Source organism: Macaca mulatta, chromosome 17 (genome assembly GCF_049350105.2).
Source record: "Macaca mulatta isolate MMU2019108-1 chromosome 17, T2T-MMU8v2.0, whole genome shotgun sequence".
Taxonomy (NCBI): domain Eukaryota; kingdom Metazoa; phylum Chordata; class Mammalia; order Primates; family Cercopithecidae; genus Macaca; species Macaca mulatta.
Genome location: NC_133422.1, coordinates 9810319 through 9834344, shown reverse-complemented (window position 1 = coordinate 9834344; position 24026 = coordinate 9810319). Strand labels below are relative to the sequence as shown.

General features: G+C 46.5%; 2 long non-coding RNA genes across 2 annotated transcripts; both read right to left on the bottom strand.

Moving 5' to 3' along the window:
• Positions 1-9297: 9297 nt before the first annotated feature.
• On the bottom strand, positions 9298-20716 carry LOC144336227 (uncharacterized). Its single transcript, XR_013407844.1, has 4 exons — positions 20358-20716; positions 19885-20061; positions 14441-14528; positions 9298-11362 (listed from the first exon to the last, which is right to left on the bottom strand). It is a non-coding gene; the product is annotated as an uncharacterized LOC144336227 (long non-coding RNA).
• Positions 14619-19257, bottom strand: LOC144336228 (uncharacterized). Its single transcript, XR_013407845.1, has 3 exons — positions 19151-19257; positions 18620-18723; positions 14619-14728 (listed from the first exon to the last, which is right to left on the bottom strand). It is a non-coding gene; the product is annotated as an uncharacterized LOC144336228 (long non-coding RNA).
• Positions 20717-24026: the final 3310 nt, after the last annotated feature.

The window sequence follows — 24026 nt, the reverse complement described above, 5'->3', positions numbered from 1 at the left end:
AGGCTGGAGTGCAATGGCATGATTTCAGCTCACTGCAACCTCCACTTCCTGGGTTCAAGAGATTCTCCTGTCTCAGCTTCCTGAGTTGCTGGGATTACAGGCGTCCACCATTATGCCTGGCTAATTTTTGGTATTTTTAGGAGAGACAGGATTTCACCATGTTGGTTAGGCTGGTGTTGAACTCCTGACCTCTGGTGATCTGCCCGCCTCGGCCTCCCAAAGTGCTAGGATTACAGGTGTGAGACACCTCACCTGACCCATTCTACTTTTTTAACATAAAAAAAGTAGTTAAAGCTTGGATCAACTCCTCTTCTGATTGTTCAGTATTTCTGGGCATAGTGTTTTTTGTTTGTTTGTTTGTGTTTATACTTGTTATCTGGATATGTTTTGGGATCAAAGAAATACCAAATAACAGAGGTTCTCGAATAGAGTTCTTTAAAAAAATATTTTCACGGCCAGGCCTGTAATCCCGGCACTTTGGGAGGCTGAGGCGGGTGGATAAAACCTGAGATCAGGAGTTCGAGACCAGCCTGGCCAACATGGTGAAACCCCACCTCTACTAAAAATAACAAAAATTAACCGGGCATGGTGTGGGCGCCTGTAATCCTAGTGACTTGGGAGGCTGAGGCAGGAGAATTCTTGAACCCACGAGGTGGAGGTTGCAGTGAGCCAAGATCACACCACTGCACTCCAGCCTGGGCGACAAGAGTGAAACTCTGTCTCAAAAAAAAAAAAATTATTTTCACTTAATATATCAATACATCTCCATTGGAAATTTAAAAAATAAACTTTTTTTTTTCTGTTTAATTGATGCCAGGTACTCAACCTCCAATGCCATTGCTCCCACCAATGTAGACTCGGAGGAAGAGTTTCAGGAAGCAGGGATCCTACTGGTCTTTCTGTCACTATAACCCAGCCTTGGCATGGAGCCTAGCACCTGGTAGGGGCTCAAAGGACATTTGCTGAATGCATGAGTGAGTAAGTCAGCTGAGGGTGCCATGGAAGGGACTAGAGGACCTTGTGCTGCAACCAGGAGCTCAGGGCATCATGCTGTCATTGGAACAGAGGGAGGTTTTGCTGGGACAACAGAAGACCAGAGAAAGTGAAAATCACACTTTGTTCTTGCCCAGATATCTCAACCCCTCTACCATCCAAAAATCACATGTCTGTTTAGTATACTAAATGTTTATTGAAACCCTTGCTACATGTAGACTGTATGTTAAACTCTAGGGATACTAAAATAAACAAGACATTTTCTCTACCGGCAAAGATCTCTCTGTACGATAAGAAAAAGAATAATTTTTGAACTAAAAGGTTATACCTCCATGTGTTACATTTTGGACTAAGCTGAACCAATATTTTATTTTTTTAATCAGGAAGATGAATCAGTTTGAATTGCCATTCTGCGTGTCTCTGTATTTCCTAAATCTTTTGTGCTGAAATAGCACAAGAACAGCAGCGCATTCCCACAGACGGCCCCTGACGGGACTGTGTTTGGGCCAAGTCTGTATTTCCTCCTTCTCTTGCATCATTTGTTCTCTGCCCTTTGCAAATCTCAGCACCATTTCCTCCAGAGCAGCTCCTGGAATTTTTGATAGGAGCTGTCACGTGTAACTAGGGAGCTTTCTCTTTCATACCTGTCATAGAAGGAGCTCGCTTCTCACGAAGACCCGCCCGTTTTACCCCCTGACTCCGCTGTGACGTTAGGGAAAGGTTCCTTCTCTAGAAGTGTCTAGAAACATGCTTGGCTTTCACTAATGCATCTAGAGTGTCCCATCTGTGTAAGAGCCCTTTGCTCAATGAGCCCACGTACTTGTGTTCCACTTCCTGCCTTGGCGACAGTCTCAACGGGACAAGCCCGGCCCATCGCAGAAGCCCTGTGTCCTGGAGATGAACAGGAACTTAGACAGCTAACATTCTACCTGATGCTGGAACTCAAGGTCCCTGACAAATGGCCATGTAGTTTACGTTCTGAGAAGTGACAATGATCTCTCCATCGCTGGGGAGTGCCATTTCCAATTCTGAGCACTTTAGTTTGTTAGAAAGCTTTTTTTAGCAAGTTGTTTTCGTCTATTGAACTCAAAATCAAACTCCTTGCCACTTCCTTCCTGATTTACTTCCTCTGTCTTTCCCTTGACATTTACTCACTCTTTGCTCCTCTTCTGTCTTGTCCTAAAATAAAACCCATTTATTCCTTTGTCCTCACAACACCTCCTCTGATATTTGAAGACAGGAAGATAGTTCCCTGTTTTCTCTCTTCCAAGGTAAACACACTCAGAGCTTCCCGCCAGTCTAGGTCAGGCACAGTTTCTAAAACCCTCAACACCTCCACCTCGCCTCTCTAAATGAGACATCTTAATTACAGGGCCTTGTAGTGAACATTATTTTCCAATTATCATCTGACAAGCATATAGTGCTACTGTTACTTATTATCTGGACATGATATTTTTATTTAATGAAGTTGACAATTACATTCACTTTTTAAAGCAACTGCATCACTTTGTTGGATCCAACATAAGCTTTAGACCAAAGAAAAAGTCCAGATATTTTGAAAACAGAACTGAGGGCAATTAAACCAGATCTCCCCCGTTATGCCATTGTGCAATCAATGTCTGGACCTAAATGTGTTGGTACAATACCAGCCATATTGACATAAGGGTATTCTTCAGAGTCATCTCAAGCTAGTTGCTGGCTTGTCACTCGAACCCAAACTCTACCTTTGTACCCGTGCCTGTCCACTGAAATGTGAGGTCCTCAGTTTCAGCAGCCCCACTTAGGTTGAGACAGCATCTCTACTTTTTCTCTTTTTTTTTTTTGAGACAGAGTTTCACTCTTTTGCCCAGGCTGGAGTGAAGTGGCGCAATCTCAGCTCACTGCAACCTCCGTCCCCCACCCCAGTGTTCAAGCCATTCTCCTGCCTCAGCCTCCCGAGTAGCTGGGATTATAGGCACCCGCCACCATGCTGGTTAATTTTTATATTTTTTTTTAGTGGAGACGGGGTTTTGCATTGTTGGCTAGGCTGGTCTCGAACTCTTAATCTCAGGTGATCCACTTGTCTCGGCTTCCCAAAGTGCTAGGATTACAGGCTCTGCTTCTTTTTAAATTTTACCCAGCACCAGGCACAAACCGTGGAAGAAGTCAATTCCTAATTAACATGTGCTGAACGGCTGAATGAATGCATCATATGAGGCTTTACTAACAACAGTTGTTTCCCACAATGAGCTAAGATTGCCATGGAACGCATAGACTCCTTGCATGTTTTATGTTGTATTTCCTTAGATTTTCATCTTAAGAAAACCATGAATTCATTCTAGTCAAGGAAAAACCCTATACTTCCCAGAGAACTTGGAGCAATTTTCTCTTTAAAGGAAGGGGTGACCCATTTACTGTACTCATCACTACGGTTTAGTTGCTAGAGTTACTTTCTGAGCACACCAGGACAAGAATATTATCTTTCTGATATGTTGGCATGAAAAAGGATGTTGAGAAAAGCACATGGACCATAATCACATTCCTTGGCACCAGCAATTTCTAAGCAGTATGGCCAGAGCCATTGCTCTGAGTAGGTTTTTCCTGGCTGAGACCAACCAGACCTGAGGAAAATACTTGCAAGTTATCTAAACCAGCAAATACTTGCATTAGGGGAACAGGAGGGCAGATGTTATGTCCATTCCTATATCCGTCATTGTCAAAGCACTTATTTTTAAGGATCACATGGCTTCTAATACAACCACTCTAACACAGTGCCACGGAAGGAGTTGGTATTATGGATGTTCTCCTGAGACCCATAGTCTCTGTTCCAGCCTTTGGAGACTTTGAACAAAAAAAAAAAAAATTCAAAGAAAGGCTGGTAATTACTGCGTGGAGCAATACGTGGTGTGCTAATGCAATCCCTTGCCCAGGTTGTCTCCTCAGAAGCCTAAGACTTTGTGCACATCCTGCACAATGAGGCCGCTTGTCTTTAGGAGTCTGCAAGGGCTCTGTTTAATCTGGTAATAAGGCATTAGGGCGTTCTCTGATATAATAGAGAAAAAAACTCAGAGAGTGAGAAAATAGATATGCTTAACTCTCTGAAGAAATAAAAATGGTAAACAGGAAATGGGTTTTCTTTCTACTTTATTTTAGCTGTGCAGGGTGTTCCAAACCCTGGGATGAGAATTCTCAACATCTTTGCCACTTGGGATGGACAGAGTGAGCCTAATTTCCTCTTTCATGAAATCTTCCTAAGCCTTAGAGTCAAGAAGGCCTTTGTAGCATCAAGAGGCGCTGTATTGAATCACTAAATTGGAGTGAGGCTTATACTGGGCGTGGTTCAATATCCCTTATTAAAAAGAAAGTGATGAGTTTAATAAAAATTTAATTGAGCCTCCTGCCTTTTGGCAGTCCTTAGATACTATGGAAATGGCTGGGGTGTGCTGAGCTAAGTTGCTAGGATGGGAAGCTGAGGAAGGGTATTTAGACTCCTGTGTGTTTTTAAATAGTTGATCACCCTGGTCTCTGCATCCAACAAATTTTCAAGAGTCTGTACTTGGCAGGACATTTATAGTGATTAAAAGTACACACTTTGGAGATACCTAAACATGGATTCCAATCCCAGACTGATAGGGTTTGTCTCTGTGTCCCCACCCAAATCTCATGTTGAATTCTAATTCCCAGTGTTGGAGGTGGGGCCTCCTCCAACCTCCAACTGGAAGGTGATTGGATCGTGAAGTGGTTTCTAATGGTTTAGCACCACCACCCTAGTGCTGTCTCATGATCGAGTTCTCAAGAGATCCCAAAAGTATATAGCGCCTCCCCCTTCATTCTCTTCCTCCTGCTCCAAACGTGTAGGATGTGCCTGCTTCCCCTTTGCCTTCTGCCACAAAGCTAAGTTTCCTGAGGCCTCCCTAGCCATGCTTCCTGTATGGCCTGCAGAACTGTGAGCCAATTAAACCTCTTTTCTTCATAAATTGCCCAGTCTCAAGTAGTTCTTTTACTTTTTGGAGACAGTGTCTTGCTCTTTCGCCCAGGCTGGAATGCAGTGGCACAATCTCAGCTCACTGCAACCTCCACCTCCCAGGTTCAAGTGATTCTCCTGCCTCAGCCTCCTGAGTAGCTGGGATTACAGGCGTGCACCACCATGCCTGACTAATTTTTGTATTTTTAGTAGAGATGGGGTTTCACCACATTGGCCAGGCTGGACTCAAACTCCTGACCTCGTGATCCGCCCACCTCAGCCTCCCAAAGTGTTGGGATTACAGGCGTGAGCCACCACGCCGGGCCATCAGGTAGTTCTTTTTTTTTTTTTTTTTGAGACGGAGTCTTGCTCTGTTGTCCAGGCTGGAGTGCAGTGGTGGGATCTCAGCTCACTACAAGCTCTGCTTCCTGTGTTTATGCCATTCTCCTGCCTCAGCCTCCTGAGTAGCTGGGACTACAGGCACCTGCCACCGCGCCCGGCTAATTTTTTGTATTTTTTTAGGAGATATGCGGTTTCACTGTGTTAGCCAGGATGGTCTCGATCTCCTGACCTTGTGATCTGCCCACCTCGGCCTCCCAAAGTGCTGGGATTACAGGCGTGAGCCACCGCACCTGGCTCCCAGGTAGTGGGCATGGACTAATATGAGCATGGAGCAATGTGAGAATGGACTAATACACAGATACACCCACTTACTGACTATGAAATCCTGAGCAAGTCACTTGAACTCTCTGGGCCTTGGTTTTTCTTACTATAAAATCGTGATGCTATCTCCTAAGTCTATTGTGAGGAATAAATTAATTAATGCCTGCTAATTAATTATCACAGAGCCTGGCATGCAGTAAAATATTAAAATGCTTTTTTAGTTGGGTACAGTGGCTCACGCCTGTAATCCCAGCACTCTGGGAGACCAAGGAAGGGAGGATTGCTTGGGCCCAGGAGTTCGAGACCAGCCTGGGCAACATGGTAAAACAGTGTCTCTACAAAAAAAAACAAACAAATTTAGCCGAGTGTGCTGGTCCATGCATGTAGTCCCAACTACTCAGGAGGCTGAGGTGGGAGGATTGTTTGAGCCCAGGAGGCAGAGGCTATGAGCCGATATTACGCCATGCCACTGCACTCCAGCCTGGGTGACAGTGAGAACATGTCTCAAAAAACAAACAAACAAGACAATAACAATAACAACAACAACAACAAAACACCACCTACTTTTTTAAAAAGTTAGCTGTTGTTACAGTAGGAGCTGAGATTAGATATATTTTTGACAACGTGAAGCTATTCCCAAGAGACCAGAATATTTAATGAGATATTACTATTTGCATAACCCCACATGATACGTCATGGAATATGTAAAGGAAGGAAACATTTCAGCATCAACAGCTTTCCTCTGGGTTTTCTTTGTTTGTGGCATTCCAATCATTAGAAAATTGAAGCTGTAAACAGATGTTCATTTTCCGGAATACAAGGAAACACTCTCTGAATTGGTAATTGAAATCTACACACAAGCCTACAGCATCATATTTGTATTACTACTATCAAAATTCTCAGCACCAAAAAACATGTGTAAGAGCTGCATCTAGAAGGACTGGCCTTGGAGTGCCCTTCTCCCCAGCCTACATACCGGAGAGCTACTAAGCTGCCCAGTTAAGTCATGTACCATGGAACAGCAGGGAGAAAAAGAGAAAGAAAGACCTACATATACCACAGGCCAAATGGCCACCTCCCAGGACGGAGAGCCTGAGACTGTGAGACTCAACTGGGTTGCAGGGCGTGGGTTCCCAAAGGCTCTGGCCTCTGCTTGGGAGCTAAAGAAGCCTGGAAGCTTGGAGTAAATTGTGGGTGTTATTTTCAGTTGCTGAACAAGTTATTAAGAGGAACCAAAAAGAGAAATACGCGTGAGACTGGATTGCAGGAGAAGGAAAGTGAGGTATCTCCATGCAGGGTGTACAGAGATGGGAGACAGAGAGAGAGACAGAGAGAAAATGAGAAAAAGAGAAAGAGACAGACAGAGAAACAGAGAAATGGAGAAAGAGGGTAACAGAGCCAGAGAAAAAAGAAACAGAGAAAACAGAGATGGAAACAGACACAAAAACAGAGAGAGAGACAGAAACGGAGAGACAGACAGAGACTCCTCCCAGGAACCCAGGTGTGGCCCGTTTAGGACATCAGGACAAAGTGGTTAAGGAAAAGAGGGAATTCAGGGTCTCATTGTCTTTAAGAGTTGGAGCCTTTCTCTAGGGTCAGGATACGTTGAAATAGGTTCGACTCGAGTTGCCAGCAGCCCTGTTTTCTGTGTCATAAACTACGAATCATGAGGATGGCAGAGCAAGGTGGGGCGGACACACGCCAGGTGTCAGTCCTCGCTGCATCAGCACGGGGAGAACCCAGCTGCTCATGGCTTCAAAGGAACCTATGGGGTCTCCAGAGTCCTGGGCACTGCAGAGTACCACACTCCCTTCCCCTGGACGCGGTCGGCTGGGCAGCGACACAGATCTTGGCAAGACCAAGGCTATAACTTCAGTGCCCAGGATAACAACCAACCTGAGGACACTAATAATTTAACCCAGCAACTGAAAATAACACCCGTAATTTACTCCTAGCTTCCGACTTCCCTTAGCTCTCACAACAGTCTTTAGAGCCTCCGGGAATCTCTGTGCGCCACAGTCCCCCTATTTACCCCTTCCTGCCTGTGGCTTTTTCCTCGGAGCCCTCCTCCTGCGGGGCATGGCGAGGTGGGACTATGAAGGCCACTGTCCCTGAGCAGCCGTCGCCAGGGCACTCGCTCCTCTGCTGGTGGGGCTTGGAGGACCGTGGCCAAGTATGGAAACGTCCAGGAAGGTGCCTCTTGGATGGTAATATCACTCTTCACTCATGGCAAGTTTCATTTGGACTAAAAACAAGCGAGTATGTCTTCCTTTTCCCTCCCCCAAATCTAGATGTAGGGGTGTCAGGTCTCTCCCTTCACGTCTGTGGCGGTGGAAGGAGGTGGCAGGAGGTAGGAGGAGCTGGCCCCACACGGGAGAATGTGGCTGGCTGTCCTCTCCCCGCCCGGAGCTGCCAGCGGCTGTGGCTTGAGCGGGGAGTGGAGAGACGCTCCAGACACTTCCTTTCACTTCCTGCACTGACAGATCAATTTGCAGTAATTTATTTACAAGCTGGATTAGTAAGTCTCCATAGAGTAAACACAGTGCCTGAATATAGAAATGTAGAGGAATCCCTTCCCAGCTGTTCCCAGGCTGGAGCTAACTGCTTTGAGGACGAGGACGTGGGAGGGATGAGGAAGGTGTGTCGCCCAAGCACACTCAGGGTTCCTAGGCCACAGCAAATAGAAAGCGAGAGCTGAGCCACCCCGCCGGGAACAGATGCCCAAAAACAGTCTCCATGAAATCCCTCCTCCCTCCGGAGTCCTGTCCCCGGCTCCAGGGTGGGCTCACAGTGGCTGCTCTCTGACACAGAGGACACAGAGTGCTCTTACGAATGTCCTTGGTTCTCCCTCTAAAATGACCTATCCAGAGACACCTTTGAGTCTCTGCCATCTGGGAATAAGATGGGCGGTTTAATATAAAAAGAAACCATGCCTGGTCGCTGAAACACGCTGGCCTGCACTGGAGGTGGAAGATATAAGACTCATCGCTAAGCACAAGCCTCCACTCTGTCAAACGCAATGGGAGAGATTCTAAACTGAGACTAGTCAACACCGGCTCTGGGACCCCAGGCCCTCCTCATATGGAAAAGAGATGGCTTGTTACAAGGCTCTGTCACATGATTTCTCTCTCTGTGAAGGAACATAGTTTTCACAAATAGCAAAAGGTCTGTCTGTGGGACAGTCATTCACCCGTGCTTCTAGAAAAAACCCGTGCTTTACTGGCCACTAAAAATGAATTGCGCATGGCCCCAGCCTTGAGGCTCGGGACTGGCCATGAGGCAGCTGCAGAAGAGCACGAACATGGACACAGCCGGAGAGGTGCACAGGGACAGCCGCTTCTGAGAATTTCACTCCACACGTGACGGCCAGAGGAAAGGGAAAACGGATGTGGCAGGTCCTGAGCTGGGAGATGAGAAGCCATGGCCAGGTCAGTCCTCCACAATTCTCCTTGTGTCAGTACCTTGCAGAGCTGATGTAATTGTGGATGTATGAGCGGTTTGCATACAACACACTCCCTAAAGCATTGTAATACATGGGACAGAGAAAGGCTTTTCAAAGGCTACTCTGCCTATGTGCGATTCTGCCTAACTCTCTCACTGACGCTAAGAACCAGTGTAGGGGAGATAACATCTTTCCCTCACCCATTTCTAGGCTCTTGGCTGAGGCCCCTGTAACAAAAGATAGCACAACAAGAAAAAAGCGTACAAATTGATTTAGTGTAAGTTTTATGCGACACAGGAGTCTTCAGCAATGAAGACCCCCGAAGGACAGCCTTTTTGTTAGGTTTGATGAAGAGTGGACAACAATGGATAAGTGTAATTGGACAAAGGGGCATGATCTAATGGTCATAAAATTGTTTTTTTTTTTGGGACGAAGTCTCACTCTGTCATTCAGGCTGGAGTGCAGTGGCGTGATCTTGGCTCACTGCAACCTCCACCTCCTAGGTTCAAGCGATTCTCCTGCCTCAGCCTTCCAAGGAGCTGCATTACAGGCGCGTGCCATGGCACCCAGCTAATTTTTATATTTTTAATAGAAATGGAGTTTCACAGTGTTAGCCAGGTTGGTCTCAAATTCCTGACCTCAGGTGATCCACCCGCCTCAGCCTCCCGAAGTGCTGGGATTATAGACGTGAGCCACCCCACTAGTGGTTATTAATTGAGGAGAACTAGCCAGGCCTGTTTGCTCAGATTCTTCTCTGTGTCCCCATGTTTTCAGATAGGGACATTCCTTTCCTCCAGGTGTGGAGGGAGGGTACCATCACAAGAGGCTCTTATTACTTCCTTTAGTCACTGATGGCCTGCTTCAGGGGAGAAGGGTAGGAGAAGGTCAGAGAGAACTTTCTGTGTCTGCTGCTTTCTCAAATGCCAGGGTGCCATATTTTGCATAGCATGTCCTGAACCCCATCACTAGCCGTGCAATGATGACTCCACTGAAATTGAGGTGGCGTAAAGTGCTCTAGGAGCCCTTCTAGAATTAGATTGTTCAGATTCTTTAGAATTAGAGGGACCCTGACAGATACATGTGTCTGCCCAGACACACACATGTGGAAAAGAACAGAGCTGGAAAGGCCTCCGAGAGGAGATGGCCTTTGAGCTGGAGCTTGCAGCAAAAATCCAACTGTTCCTGTCAGACAAGAGAGGAGATCGAAACAAACTCTGAAGACAAGAGCACCGAGGAGGGTTACCAGGTGGGCATGGAGCAGACTTTTGCTCCTTCGCAGAGGTCCTGCTTGTGTGTACAAACTTCAGCTTGCGAGCTTAGAGCAGGGAGGAACTTGGGAACGTTCAGTCTAGACGTCCTTTTATAGATAAACAAGCTGGGGCTCAGAGAAGGTCAAACAGATTTTCTAAGCATAGTTACTTTGCTGCTGAAGGAGAGAAGCATGAAGTTACACAAAGCCCTAATATGCATGGGATGAACACAACCTAACACACAGCTTCCTTGACACCTGTGGTGTTTGGCCCACCTAGAGCACCTCACTTGGTGTTGTATCTGCATGAAAATAAAAGGCCCGTTAGGCTGAAATGATCTATGGAGGACCTTCAGGGCTTTGGAGATGGTCTCTTTCAGGGCGGTTCACTTTAAACCAATCATACAGAAGCAGGGAAGACGCCTCTGGTGGCGAAGGAAGTCTGTCTCCTGCATTTTTATGCTGGGTACCTTTCATTAGATAAGTAAGTATATGTCAGAAAAACATGAAAAAAAACCCATCTGTGTCTATAACTAATTAAAAAGATGTGTGATCAACAAACACCCTCTTCTCCTACAACCAGGGAACAAACAGCTCATTACTTTCCTTAAAAGGCATCCTGGAAACCTTTCCCTGGGGAAATGTGCTGAGCATTGATTATCTGCACCCATCATAGCCACACGGCACATTATTCCATTTGTTGGGAGACCTTACTTTACTGGTTGGAAACCAAGTTTCCAGAGTAGAAAGCATGGTCTTAGTCTCTCCCCAACTCACGGTTCTTCAGAGATGTCCCAACACTTCTGCCGCCTCTTCCGCACGTTGGTGCAAATAAATGGCACCAATCTGAATGTTCTTTGCCTCAGACCAAATGGGGCCAGGAGCTTAGAAGCAAGAAGCTGAGGCATCAGCAAAGTACTCCCAGGACAGGGCTTCCTTTAGCTGTGATCATTACGTGATTCCCTGATGGGCTCCTGTTTTCATCCATGGTGTCTGTAACTCACTGACTGAAATCTTCGCCCTCTGTGGTACAGATGGGATCCATCTGCTGCCAGTAATGATGTGTGACCTCCTGGTGAAGGTAGGGGAAGAAAAGAAGTTAAAGAGAGCTTTAATGTTTTTGAGAATTCATTACAGGGTTTCAAGAGTGTCAAAAAGAGACATGGGTGATGAGGAAAGGAAAAAACTACTCGCTTCTTTTTTTTTCTTTTTTTGGAGACAGAGTCTTGCTCTGTCACCCAGGCTGGAGTGCAATGTCACTATCTCGGCTCACTGCAACCTCCACCTCCTGGGTTCAAGCGATTCTCCTGCCTCAGCCTCCCAAGTTGCTGGGACTACAGGTGCGCACCAACACGCCCAACTAATTTTTGTATTTTTAGTAGAGACGGAGTTTCTCCCTGTTGGCCAGGCTGGTCTCGAACTCCTGACCTCAGGTAATCCACCTGCCTTGGCATCCCAAAGTGCTGGGATTACAGGCACGAGCCACTGCACCTGGCCACAACTACCCGCTTTTAACAGAAGTTCAGAGCTTCCCATGGGTGGAATCACATGTGGAAAGGATTCGATGAAAGTTCAGGGTGGAACACGCCCTGGGGCAGAGCACAGTCAGAGCCACAATTCAAGGCCCTTTTCAGCTCATCACCTTATTTCTTGCCTTAAGATTTCCCAAGTGAGGCCTGGCACTGTGGCTCACGTCTGTAATCCCAACATTTTAGGAGGCTGAGGTGGGCAGATTGCTTGAGCCCAGAACTCCAGACCAGCCTGGGCAACATGGTGAAACCCCATCTCTGCAAAAAACACAAAAATCAGCTGGGCGTGGTGGCACGAGGCTGTAGTCCCAGCTACCTGAAAGGGTGAGGTGGGAGGATCACTTGAGCCTGGCAAGTTGAGGCTGCAGTGAGCCATGAGCATGTCACTGCACTCCAGACTGGGTGACAGAGTGAGACCCTGTCTGGAAAAAAAAAGAAAAAAGAAAAGATTTCTCAAGTGAGGGCCCAGCTCTTCTCCAGCACTTCTCAAGGCACCACCCACCAGCCAAGGGCACCCTCTCCCTCCCTCATCACTGAGTGCTCCCGGTCAGCCAGGAGGAGGGGTGTGAAGACCTCAGAAGGTTGATGCCTGCACTGCCTCCTTCGCAGGCTCACAGAGAAAGCCCCTGCTCTTCAGACTGGGGAAGCATCTTTCATTCCCAGTATCCACAGAGACTAGCAGAATGTACTGTACAGACAGGGTAAGATACGTGTAGAATATTCCTTGAAGAAATGAATGGAGAAACATTGACAGGGTATGGTTCTAACACGCTCGCAATGACCTCTTCCACCAGGTTTGAAGATATTATTTCCGTTTCCTCTCAGTCCCAGTGGTCCTGAGGCCTAGGTTGTAGCCACGGTTCTCTCACCCACCTGAAAGCAGACTCATCAACTTCCCTGGATCCCAGCCACGGATTTTCCCTGAAACCAACTCTTCCTGTCTTGGGAAGCCGGATCTGGTCAGTGCCTGACCGTTTCCTGGGAGAGGCTCTGGTAAGGCCAGCCTCAGCCTTTCCTTCATCTACTTCTGCTCTAAAAGTTCCTCATTCTTTTTTCTCTTTAGACATTACATTATTTTTCCTGCTAAGTGTTACGGTAACACATAGTAATCATAGAAAATTTGCAAAATAAAAGAAAGTATAAAGAAACAAACCAACAAAACCCCTTCATTATTTCTAAAGGGCCTGCATTTCTAGTCCTTGCTCCATTCCGGTCCTCTCCTTTCTTCTCCTCCTGTAAACTTCCTGCTCGTAATCCTCTTTGTGGGAGGATTCTCACATTAGCATTTCTGGTCTCTTTATCTTTGGAGCCAAATATTAGCATAATAATTAGCATATTATAACCCAATTACTTTTCAGTTACAAACAACCCCAACCAGATCGAGATTATTCTTAATTTGCATAGTTTTGGCAAGGGGGTGAGAGATGCAATGGGAAACTGTGTTGTTCTCAAGTAAACGCAACAAAGATTTGCTTTGGAGATGAATGTGGCTTGGAAACAAATAAAAAGATAAGACATAATGGGAGGATATAGAGGCTTCTGCGATGGGTGAGTGCTGTTCTGCCCAGAGAAGCGTGGAATAAATGATTTCTCACCCTCCCTTCCAGCCTCTTATAATGTCACATGGTTTCAGGAAAATAACAGGGCTTATTGAGAGAGTTCTCTCATAGGAGAAGAGGCCAGCTGCCAGTTCCCTGTAGGTCTTCATGAAGTTCACCCAGGATCCCTGCCAAGGTCAAGTGGAGACGCCGAAGGACTTCAGGAGACTCTCCATCCCCATCCTCCCAGGACAATGCATCTAAATACCTACATAGGTGGCCATCAGTGAGCTAACACATGCTTGGTCAGTGTAACAGAATAACTAAATTGCCACTATTCCAGAATAGGCTTGCTGTCTAATTACCACAAGATCCCAAGAATCTATTGCAGATCTACCATATGGATAGAGCTGTACTAGGCAGATACAGCCTAGTTAATGAATGCTTCTTAGGATCAGTAGGAAAACGAGACCAAGAGAACTCTTATTGAGGGATCTGAATCTAGATATAAACAGCAGGATCACTACATTCTCTCAGAGAGGGCAAAATGGACTTTCTAGTGTTATGCAAATGTTGGATATCTACAAGCTTTCACCCCCAGACTCCACAAAGTACAAGTGAGCACTATAGATTTCACTAAACACTATGTTAGGGAGGTAGAGAGGAAGTTATAGAGCACAACACATGGCATTTCACTGCAAAATATCTTATTAGGTATCTCTTTCCTAGTTTTTGTTCTCAGCATTAAACATTTCCTCTTTAAATTGTTCATTTATTCAACAGCCTTTCATTGGTTTCACCCTCTGGTCCTGCACTGTACTGAGAGCTTCTGAGGTTGTGGGGAGCCAAGCACATGCCTGGGTGGGTACAACACCAATGACCAAGGAGCTGGCCAGGCTGGCGGAGGTGAGGAGATACCGACCAGGGAGAAAGAAGGCAGGACGCGGGCCAAGGCAGAGATACCGCACTGGCTGTGGCTGTGCAGTGTCATGCCAGAAGTGACAAAAGATGAGACGTTGCCTGCAACTGTGAGGGAGCTTTGCCTTCATCTCTAGGCACTTGGAAGGCCGTCAAAGGACTTACTTGCTGGTCTGGTTTCCATCTTTACTTTTGTCTGCCCTGGCCTCCATGTGTTCAGGAAATGTATGAGTGATATCTTCTAGCCAAAAACCTGTCACATATTTGAAAACAATAATGTTTCGTTATTTGAGTTTTCCTCTTTAGCTTCAGTAGTCCTGATTCTTTAGCCTTTCCTCATGGGGCCTCTTTTCCATCAGGCATTCTGCCCTTTTGTTTGTGTCATTCTCTGGATGGTCTCAAGTCTTCCCGTGTACTTTGAAAAGTGCAATAATCCAAATGGCCTGTGGCTTCCTATGAGAGAGAAGCATAAGAAAATGACTTCTAGCTTCCCAAACAATATTCTCTTTAATGTGCTGTAGAATTATAATTTGTGCTCCAGAATGACATAATACAGTTGGCATATTTTCCAGCTTGGGGTGTGTTACAATTTCTAACCATTCCCCCTATTTTTACCAGCTGGTCTCTAGACAGCTTATATGAATCCACATCTATTGATCTTAGTGTGCCAGTTAGCATTACTGTCCAGGGTCCATTTTGTTTTAATCATCTTAGTTTATATTTTACTGTAAATCTCCCATAAATCCTGGATTCCTTCCCTTCTACCCACAAAAAATTCTGGTTCTAGAAAATAAGGTGCAGGGTGTCTTCTGAACATGGCTTAAACAATGCATTGTCTACAAGTCTTAGAAGTAGCTAAAAGGCAAGCTCTGTGGATTATTTACAGGTGAGTTATCAGTGTCAAATCTAATTTCTGATTATTATGCAATTCCTTGTTTTAGGCACTCATCACTTTTCATTTCTTAAGGACTGTCTCGGCTCTTGGGCCTTCACTAGATTGTTGCTGTGAGGATTTGCGGAGTTATTTTGAAACCTATCAGCGATGCGCGACCTTCTGGCATCCTGATTCAGAATTTTCCATAATCTCCACTACTACAATTGTTAAATTGTTACTTGTGTAAAGCTGCCTCCTTTTTATAATTGAGTAAAATTAATTTCCTTTCTTCCTGGTGTAAATGTAGTTGATCTCATTTACCCTTTGTTAGGAAATGGTAATGTGTTGATTAAATTAAGGGTTTTACATGGATTTGGAATAGTTTTATGTGGGGAGGAGCTGCCGGGAGATTTTCTCAGAGGCTGATAAATAGCTAAAGAGAAATAGAGAGTGAACACTGACATGAAGACAGAAATACAAAGCTTTTTAGAATGTGCAAGCAACCGTTAGCTTAAGGACATCGGTTACATATGAATTTTAGCTTTGGATTAAGAGTTTTCCATTGTAAAGTTCAAATGCTGAGGACCTCTGGGAATGATGCCACCATTTTTCTTCTGTTTAATCCTAACTAGAAAAAGGTAAGGGAGGAAATAGTGCACAGGGTTTTTTTTCTTCCCATTAAAACAAAAATTGGTGTAAAAAGGAGTGAAGTTATGGAGAAAGCTCAAATCATTATACTCAGAAAGATTTCATTCATTAGAGACAATACATTTAATAGAACAGTAACTTTTCTTTCCTTTCTTTTCTTTTGTGTGTGTGTGTGTGTGTGTGTGTTTATGTGTGTGTGTGTGAGACAGAGTTTTGCTCTTGTAGCCCAGGCTGGAGTGCCATGGCACGATCTCAGCTCACTGCAACCTCTGCCTCCTGGGTTCAAGTGACTGTCCAGCCTCAGCCTCTCAAGCGACTGGGATTACAGGCGCCCACCACCACGTCCGGCTAATTTTTGTATTTTTAGTATAGACAGGGTTTCACCATGTTGGCCAAGCTGGTCTCAAACTCCTGACCTCAGGTGATCCGCCCACCTTGGCCTCCCAAAGTGCTGGGATTACAGGCGTGAGTCACCACACCTGGCCAGAACAGTAACTTTTCAATGAGCTTTCCCAACTGTCTCTCTGGTGAGAACCCTGTAGGGGATCCAGGGCAAGTCCTGCCACCCCCATCCTATAGTGGGGGATGAGCTTGGAGTTCCAAAGTAAGGTGGAGGCTGAGCTAGAGGTGAGCCTGTGCACATCTTACGTCAGCACCACCTTCACCCAGCGCCATCACCAAAGATCACATCAGTAGGATTCAGGATGGAGACCAAAAGAACCAAGAGAAGGCAGTGAAGTCATTGCATAATGCTCATTAGTGAGGGTAACCACTGTTTCAAGGCTATCTCTGTCCTAGTCAAGGCGCTGGTGACACACCGAATAACACAGTGGACGCAGCCTGACATATCCCACTGTGAGTGCCACCGTGAATGAAGGCTAAGCTGAGAGATCTGAAAGGTGCAGTAAAGGAAGAGGGAGAAACTGGCAAGACAAAGGGGAATTCAATGGAGACGTGTAAGTGGCTCTTCAAATTTCATACACCTGACTGACTTAATGGCTAAAAACTCGATTGCTGTGCTTATTCATTTAGTCACTGATTTTTTAAAACAAAAGTATATTGAGCACCAGCTGCATGGCAGGTACCGTAGCTAGAGGCAAGAGATGCAGGGGGCATGGACATGGGCCCTGGCTGGAGCATCTTGGAAGGACAGTGGAGGCAACAACCATGTGGGTTGGGGCTAAGGTCTTGCCTGGTGGCATCTGAGCTCTCCCCAGCCTCCAAGTCTTCTCTCAAAGCCACAGCTTCATCCTTCTGCCCTTACCCCTTGCTGATTTGCCTGATACCCTCTCAAAACTCCCATTGCACTATGTCCTGTGTTACATGCTCCTCTGCTATTTAGTTTTTAGTGGATTTCTCTATTCTAGAGCATCCTTCAACACATCCAAAGGGCGGAGACAATGTCTTTTCCTGCACACGAGGCCTCCTCCATGGTGGGGAGTTTGTGCGTATTTTCATTTTTTGCCAACTCATCATCACAGGTCGATCGCCCTCGTATTCACATGTCCCTTACAATTTTAGCAGATCCTCGTATCCCTAAGGATGGATCCTTTCCTTACAGAGGCTTTGCATACCGCATTTCCCTAACAACTCTAAAAACGCAGGGTGCTTCTAGGAGTTTTGGTCTTCCCTTTATGGGGCTTGGGCAAGATCATAAACCAGACCTAAGGGTGCCCGCCTCTGTCAGGTGAAGAGGACACGGCAAAGCCACCTAAAATTGTCTCCTCCACTCGTTTTTCACATTATCTGAACCTCCACTATCATATTTACTCTTGTCACAGTCACTGTGTGAGAACTATAATTTTTTTTTTTAAAGTAGAAATGAGAAGATGAAAACGGAAAAGGAAAGCATCAGAATGCCAACCTTTGAGCCAAGAACTTTATTCAATTTTTTCCATGTCATATGGAATTGTATGTAGTTTCAGGTTTTCTTTTAAAAGCCTTTGGGCTCTTGAGTCAGGCTTGAATCCTAGATATGAATCCCACCTCTGCTCATTACTAGCTGGGTGATTTGGGACAAGTGGCTGAACCTCTCTGTGCCTCAGTTTTCTCATCTGTAAAATGAGATTAACAGCAGCACCTACCTCAGAAGGTTGTTGTAGGATTAAATGAGTTAATACAGTAAAGTGCCTGGCACATAGTGAGCGCTCAAAAAAATGCTGGCTGTTATGAGGAAAGCAGGATATCTGGGCAGGATTGACAAAGGAGGATGGCCGCACAACCACACAGATTTCTGTCAGTTGTCTACATAGTAACTGTTGCTTCCAAGCAGCTCTCTGGCCAAGCCTTGCCCTGGGGACCCGTGCACTAAGGACATGAGGAAGCCCAGTGGAAAGGGCACGCCAAGCGAGCGCTGAGGTCTAGGCCTGGCCAAGCATCTCCATGAGGGGCCCTCCGATAGCAGGTGGGAGGGCGAGATCAGGGCGAAGGGGGCCTGTGAGGAAGAGGGGATCATTACAGAGAGAACCAAGAGGAGTACAGGGTCGACTCAGCCCACTTAGCACCTTTGCACCCGCTGGCCCTGATGACCGGCCTAAGTCGTTCCATTTTGGGGCTTTTGGAGAGGTGGGGAGGTCCTGGGCCCAGCCAGGATGAGACTGGGGAATGTTCTGCGGCTGAGTTTGGCTGTGTAATTAAAGCCCTGGTGTCTAGTGCCGAAAAGAAAAGAGAAAACAAGCGCTGGAACCCATCTGGCAGATGTGCTTGTTGTGCTGAGAGAAATTCACAGAGCCTCGGGGTGCCATCTGGCTGAGAGCTGACTGTTTGGATGATGCAGTTCTCACTTAAGGAGGTGAAGCATCGAACCCCCTGGCCCTGCCCACCTGCCTTTGCGTCTGGGTAGCAGTAGGTAAGGACACTCGGCAGCCCCAACGTAATGACACATCCCAGTGCGCTCAGGAGGAAGCCTCCAATCTTTGTTCTCTGCCTAAGGAAAGCAAAACAGCTAAAACAAAGCATTCTAGGACTGACCTTTGGTACAATGCTGGAAATATGAAAGAAGTATAAATGTAACATTTTAAATTTCTGAAATGAGGAATAATTATTAATTTCATATATGCAAAGTAAGCCCAGTAGGCAGGCCTACCAGAGCAGTGGTCTCCAAATTTTGGGGTATTAGGTACCGGTTTCATGGAAGACAATTTTTCCACAGATGGAGAGCAGCGGGGGTGATTTCAGAATGAAACTGTTTTGCCTCATCCTCAGGCATTAGATTCTCATAAGGAGAACCCAACCTAGACCCCTCACTTGTACAGTTCACAATAGGGTTCATGCTTGTGTGAGACTCTAATGCCACCGGCTGATCTGACAGGAGGCAGAGCTCATGTGGTAATGCTCACTTGCCCACTGCTCACCTCCTGCTGTGTGGCCCGGTTCCTAACAGGCCACAGACTGGGACTGGGACCCATCTGAGGCTGTGGACCCCTGTGCTAGAGACTCTCAGAAGCACTCTCCATCTCCAGATAATATTCTGTCCCTCCAATGTGAAGGAGACACAGAGCTTCCCTGATGGAGCCTGGCAGGTCTGTCTGTCTTCATACACACCCATCGTACAGAGTATTCTGGACCCAGGCTGTATCATGATCACTGTCAATTTTCAGAACATCTTCTGGGCTGGTGAACTGTGGTTAGATAATAAAGAGTTGCCAGTGAAATGCCTCAGGGTATGGTTAGAAAAAAGAAAGAAAGAAAAACAAGTGGCAATATAGGGTGTGGGGGGAGGTGTGGGGAGGCTGGGTAAGTTTTCAACTCAAGAAGGAGAAAGGGAGAGGAGAAGAAATAAAAACTCTATAGCTCATCTAGAGTGAGCCAGATTGGATTCCAAATGCTAACACTTAATGCACTAAAAACTGTATAATTCAAACATCTCTCAACACAGAAGACGGGTACCACGTGCGTAGCAAAACATAATTGAGCTGAGGTGAATCCCTGTCCTTAAACGAGGTTTATAAGCTAATAGTGGTGATGAAGGTGAGGATCTGAATACTCCAGAAAAGGCAAAAGATCAGAGGAGAGATGAAATGAGATTGGCAAATTGTTGATGATTGTTGAAACTGAGCAATGAGAGTTGGGAGGCGGGGATCATTACCTGACTCTTCTATCCAGGAGGCTGTTAGTGGACCAGGAAGTCAGGACAAGATCTGAGGTGAAGAGCTGGTGAGGAGTGAGACCGCCGCCAAGGTCCTCCTTGTTCCCCTGAGGAGCCGAGCTCTTTCTCTTCCTTCCTTTTAGACAGGTTCATTAAAGCTGGCCCGCTCCACACGACCTAGAAGAACTCAACCCTGAAAGGTTTGCTCCATGGCCCAGAAGGACAGCCTCGGACATCACAAGTGCAGGATTGGAGAAGGCATAGTTGGCATGCAAGGTGTATTGACTTTTTTACAAATCAGAGCTTCATGCTTGCTGCCGAGAACATTTCACCGGGCCAGGAAGCTGCTGCAGGAAGTTTCCAAGTCCTCTCCTCCACACTTGGACCTCAACTTAGAGAGCGCTCTCGGCCCCTCCTCCCACCCCCCTGCACCCGCCCAGGTGGGCCCCACGGCTCTCCACATCCACACCCACCTGGGCGTTGCTCTCCACCGAGGAGGCTCATCCCTGCTTTGCTGTGCTTTTTTCAACCTTCCTGCAGCTTCCTTGTTGTGGGAGGCTGAGATAGAGTGGAAACTGACCAGCTTCCCCAAACAGGCAGCTCCGAGAAGGATCTGCTCCGCGTCTGCTCCTGCTGAGCCGAGGTCCAGCCCAAACGCTCAAATTAGAGCTTGTTAGCCAATTGCTGAAAAACTGCAGGGGGACTCATTTGTAAGCGCACTAATGAGACATCCCAGGATGGAAAGCCTGGTATTATTTTTAGCATTTCAGAGCTGACACCCCAAACACCTCTATAACCACCCGCCAGTCTGAAGAGGGAACAAGCAGAGCTCAGGGTGTGGCGCCCTGCGCGGGCGGTAAGTGGAAGGAAGCGGCGCATGGGGAGGGTGCCTTGGGGACCAGCGGAGCGCAGCAAGGGGAGGATGCTCAGCTCTCACGCCTGCTCTGTCTTGGACATAATGAGAAACAGTTCTGACACAAGAAGTGTATCAGAACACCACAGCACCCTCTGGGACTGTGTGGGAAAACAAAAAACAAAAAGAAGGGAGACTCCTACCCTTTTACCTCGAATGGTCCCTCTTAATGCCAGGCCCTTGAGCATCTTGCTCTGCCACTGCATGGGGCAGGTGCAATGTGCTCTGTGATCTGTGATCTCCTTGCTCCATTCCTGACAGGGGCTCTGCTATTGTGGGCTTTCACAGTAGGACTCCAGCCTTGCTGCACTCAGGACTCACTGTCATCCAGTGGGCTGGAGCTGCCCAGCAGGGGAGCATGCAGGGCCTTTCCCTCTCTCCATGCCCTGGTCTCAGGTACACTGCTGCTGCATGCCAACTCTTCTCTGCTGCATCCTCTGCAGCCACTGGGCCACTTGTTTCTCCCAGGCAAATGCTGAAGAGATACTCTACTCTTCAGCAGATTGGCGCACACCTATATTTAGCCACATGGTGGAATATAGTGACGATGATACTTTGTACTCAGGATACACGTTTTATCAGAGGAGTGTGATGCACTCTGCAAACATCACCAGCACAGCACCCTTGGGGAGGAAAGACTGTGCCAAGTCTTCCAATCCCCAGGCTCACAGCTAGAGAGATTGAAGCCAGGGAGGTGGGGTGTCACCAGAATCTCTTAATGAGTCAGGGGGCCTGAACGGAATGATGAGGTGCTCCCGGGAGGTTTCACCACACCTGCCTCTTTCTGAGCCTGCAGAGCCTATAGTTTCCCCTAGAGCTGGTCCTCTCTCCCTCCCTGGCACAAAACTGTTCCTTCACTCACACAGCTGTCCCTGTGCCTGGGCACACTTGTAACTTGGCTTTAAAACCCATCTGCCAGCTCAGGAGAAACACAGACATGCTGTCTGTGCTGGGGCTTGCATTGGCATCACTGTGGTACCTCAATGCTCAGGACAGATATTTCCACTCAAATCTATACCTTGCCTGAATGGAGCTATGAGGGTGTAACCCAGAAGAAGTGCTGTGAAACTCTGTGTAAAGAGGTTAGTTCAGACGCCATCTCTTTTATGACACAGGATAACCAATCAGATGCTCCACTTCCCAGAAGTGGCTGGACATAGCCAGCTCTGGAGTAGAGAGACAAAGCTGTGGGATGAGGGGGTCCTGCATAGGGATCCTCAGGGATTCCTTGGGCACAAGCAGGATCTCTCTTCTCAGAAAAAAACCAACAATACCATATGTTAGAAGCTCAAAACCAACTGTTTCCTTTTCATTCTGTTATCACTGATAATTACTAGCATGCCTTTGCAGCAGATGCAATGGATGTGGCAACATTTCTCACACCTTAGCAAGGCCGAAATGGCAAAAAGCAAAGCCAACCAAAGGGGCTTTGGGTAGAGAGTGTTCTGTGTGGGGTTAGGACAGTGCTTTGGTTCTGGACACAGGCTTTATGTTCCCCAGACCCCAACATAAACCGCAATACATACCCCGTGCCACAACTGATGATTGACACGACTTCATAGTGAGGTAAGGTCTATGTCCTTCTCCCTCAAACCCAAGCAGATGTTTGCAAAATCCTGTACTACAGAATATGCAAATTCCTGTACCACTAGACATGATGGGGTGTGACTTCCAAGACTAGAGTATAAAAGGCAATACCGCGTCTATCTTGGCACCTTGCGTTGCTCCCATGGGGAAGCCAGCCTCCATGCCCTGCACTCAGCAGCTCTGTTGGACAATCCTGTGCGGAGAGAACAGAGACCTCCAGCCTCCAGTCAGTCCCAGCTTCCCAGGCAGTTGTGTGGTTGGGCCACGTTAGGAGCAGACTGTCTAACCCCATCACGACTTCAAATGATGGCAGGCCCAGCCAACTCATGACTGCAATCGTGGTAGGGACCTCCCAGGGAGAACTACCAGACCAAGTCCTTCCTGAATTCCTCATCGACAAAGGCAGAAATCATTTTTGTTTTTTAAGCCACTATGTTTGGGGATGATGGTGTTATATAACTAAAACACCATGGGGCAATTCTAAGCAGAAGGGTGCGGTGAGATGATGTATGGGGGAGAATCAGTCTGGCCACTGTGTAGAGAATGGACTGCAATGGAGCAAGGATGGGGGCAGGATGACCAGCTATGAAAAATGGCCATCGTGGTAGTAGTTATGCCTACTTCATAGAAGCATTTAAAGTATTATGTGAGATACCAGAGGTACAGTGCCTCATAATGCCTGCCTCAGAGTAGTAGCATTGATGGGCATGTCTCATTTTATTTTGCTTTGCTCTACTGCACTCTGCAGATATCGTGGTTTTTACACGCTGAAAGTTTGCAGTAACTCTGTGTCAAGCAAGTATATCAGGGCCATTTTTCCAACAACAGTACTCACTTCGTGACTCTGTATCATATCTTGGTAATTCTTGCAGTATTTTACATTATTATTATTACATCTGTTATGACGATCTGTGATCAGTGATCTTTAATGTTACTGTTGTACTTGTTTTGGGGTGCCACCAACTGCACCCATATAAGACAGTAAACTCAATCAATAAATATATGTGTTCAGACTGCCCTGCCAATAGGCCGTTACCCCATCTCTCTCCCTTTCCTTGGGCCTCCCTATTCCCTGAGACACAATAATATTGAAATTAGAACAATTAATAACCCTACAATGGCCTCTAAGTGTTTAAGTGGAAGGAAGATTTGCATGTCTCCCACTTGAATTCAAAAGCTAGAAAAGATTCCGCTTAGTAAGGAAGGCAGGCCAAAAACCGAGTTCAGCTGCAAGTGAGGTCTCTTGCTCCAAACAGTTAGCTAAGTTGTAAATGCAAAGAAAAAGTTCTTGAAAGAAATTAAACATGTTACTCCAGTGAACACATGAATGATAAAACAGAGAAACAGCCTTATTGTTGATATGGAGAAAGTCTGAGTGGTCTGGGTGGAGGTTCAAACCAGCCACAACATTCCCTTTAGCCAAAGCCTAATCCAGAGGAAGGCCTAACTCTATTCAATTCTGTGGAGGCTGAGAGTGGTGAGGAAGTGGCAGAAGAAGAGTTTGAAGTTAGGAGAGGTTGGTTCATGAGGTTTAAAACGCCATGTCTATAACATAAGAGGGCAAGGTGAAACTGCAAATGCTGATATAGAAGCTGCAGCAAGTTATGTAGATGCTGTAGCTAAGATCATTGATGGGGGTGGC